General features: G+C 38.0%; 1 long non-coding RNA gene across 2 annotated transcripts; it reads left to right on the top strand.

Moving 5' to 3' along the window:
• Positions 1-872: 872 nt before the first annotated feature.
• On the top strand, positions 873-2607 carry LOC132973613 (uncharacterized). 2 transcript variants are annotated; one of them, XR_009673026.1, is made up of 5 exons: positions 873-928; positions 1119-1214; positions 1444-1601; positions 1865-1960; positions 2334-2607. It is a non-coding gene; the product is annotated as an uncharacterized LOC132973613 (long non-coding RNA). The 2 variants fall into 2 exon arrangements; XR_009673025.1 differs by lacking the exon at positions 873-928 and having other exon boundaries at positions 1041-1214.
• The last annotated feature ends 6 nt before the right edge of the window (positions 2608-2613 follow it).

A 2613-nucleotide genomic window follows, 5' to 3' on the forward strand; every position in this document is an offset into this window, starting at 1 on the left:
AAACGCAGACTTTTGAAGGGACTTTTGTTGGGACATGCAGGAGTTTTCTGTCTCTACTCTGCTGAATGCACTGACTGCCGTAGCATTGGTGCTATCTTTGAGCGCGCTAATCTGGTGAGTAATAACTTATTTTATCACATTTTTATATCGTTTCTTCATTTAATGAAATAGTTCTCATGTCCGCAGCTATTTCATGCATTTAGTATGAAGAGTGAATACGTGTTTTTTGTTTTACTTTTGTGGTGAAGTTAGCCTAATTAATTAATGCAGTTTGCCCTATTTAATGTGAAAACATTTTAAAACTAGAAATAAGTTTACTCATATTTCTTTAACTTTTCAAGTAGAAATTAAGTTTTTATATAGGTTTAAAATTGCAATGTTTTGCTTGACCTCCACATGTCCAAGGCAGGCACCTCTCTGTACAGTCAACCAGAGGTCTTAAAACAGTTTGAGTGCTATCATTTGTTGTGCTTTCCTGAAAGGTAGGTAAACTCTAGAAATAAGGCTGGTAGTATGGAAAATAACCGCATTTAGTGCGGTAACACTAACTTAACTTTAAAGCTGGTGTCTCTACATTTTTGTAAAATAACCTCCAGTATGTGAAGACACTTGACCCTGTTCTGAAGTGATATTTACCATGGACCCAGAGCTAAGCGGTAGCTTTCTCCTTGTATTTTGCTTAGCAATTGTTCAATGAGTAAACACTGTTTATCCAGAAATAAGGACACTGTTCTGCACCAAAAGGCTAAGAAAACAAGTTAACAAAAAACTAAATCTTTGAGCACTCCTGCCAGTAAGTCACGTTTCTGTTACTCCTTTACTGTAAAGATACATTTCTGCAAAAATGTACAGCTTAGCTAATTTTTTATTTTCTTTGTCTTAAGGCTTAAATACAAGCAACTTGGTTATATCTGGAGTCTGCAATCTGGTAGGTATTCAAAGCACAGACTTTTAATAGACATTTATTGTGCACAATCACTGTGAAGAGAATACAGATGTGAGCGATGCACAAAAGGGAAATTAATCTAAAACCTGTTCACTGTATCATCATTCTATGCTTTGTAGAAGGGCCCCACTTATTGCTCAAAAACCTCTTTCTGATTCCAAATTTACTGCAGACCACCTTTTCCCTGAGATGTAAAGAGGTCATCAATGATGACTTGCCTGTTGGAGAGATCCTGGAACGCTGGCCTGCCCTAAAGATGGAGTCACAGGTGAGTTTTTTTTCTTTACTTTTGTGTTTTGTGTGAGCAGATGAGGCTGTGACCCTGACAGGTTTCCTGACATTAACAAGTGTAGGGATCTCAACGTCAGTCACTAAATCTGACAAGCATTTAACAAATTAGAAGTTTTGCCTTGTTTAAATGTGTTAACACCTTCATTTTCCTTTTCTTTTGAAATGCACTTCAATGTAACTTAAAAATCAGTTTTTTATCTTCACAGATCTGTGCAAAGTTTCACAGCATTACAAACATCTACCTGAAAAACCACTTCTATGCTGAGTTAGACAGACTTGTCTTGAGGGTTTGTTCAGGAAAGCTGCGCGCGCAGGGAAGGTATCCGAAGTCCTGGATCAGCTCTTCAACACTTATGACCTCCAGGTGAGTTGATTTTACTTGTTCATGCATGATAGTAATAGGGCTAAATGATGATGTCATTGTTGATGGATGACAGTCTTCTATCATGAAAGACTGTTTGAAAAAAAATCATAATCAAGTCTTCCACTCATTATATTGTCATTTGACAGTTCGGTAAATATTACCCAACCTTATTTAAAGACATCATAGGGCTATTTCTTGTGATGAACTGTGTGCCTTCCCTGTTAAGCATTTAAAATTAAGAATAATGTTTTGTCACACTTAAGGAACAAGTTGACGTCAATGTCCAACGTGCTGCTGTCCTCCGTGCTTTCCCTACATATCTGTATGAGGATGACTCCAGGTTTCTGAAGCTGTTGGATGTAAGTCAACATATTATTTAGAATTGTAATGTGGCTTTTGAAGTCCTGGATGCTTGTAAGATTTAGTGACTGATGTTGAGATCCCTACACTTTATATTCACAAAGTAGTTACATGTTAATGTCAGGAAACCTGTCAGGGTCACAGCCTCATCTGCTCACACAAAACACAAAAGTAAAGAAAAAAAACACACCTGTGACTCCATCTTTAGGGCAGGCCAGCTTTCCAGGATCTCTCCAACATCATCTATTTTACTCAGATTCTGTAATTTTGGAGAATGACTGCCATTAAAAATTTAATGAAGTAATAATTGTCCTGCAACATCTATCATGCACTGAAGCTTAGGTAGTTACAGTTCTCTGTTCTTGTCTTTAGGTGGCCCTGTCAGATGAATGCAAATCGACAACATACCAGCCGGGCTCCTCATGATCAGTGCCACTTCAACAGATGAACCAGATCTTCTGCCCCGAGAAGGTTGCAGTTGTGCTTGAGGGTAACACAGTTGTCGATTTCCCCACATTTTCTGACGCATTTGTCATGCTTTTTGCACTAATTTATGCACTGCATCGAAGTTACCCAAAAGACTGGGTCAATACATTTACAAAAAATGTTAATGGATCTCGAGGATGGCAAGTTGAAGCCTAGGTTATTGAGC

The sequence above is a fragment of the Labrus mixtus genome, chromosome 4 (genome assembly GCF_963584025.1).
Source record: "Labrus mixtus chromosome 4, fLabMix1.1, whole genome shotgun sequence".
Taxonomy (NCBI): domain Eukaryota; kingdom Metazoa; phylum Chordata; class Actinopteri; order Labriformes; family Labridae; genus Labrus; species Labrus mixtus.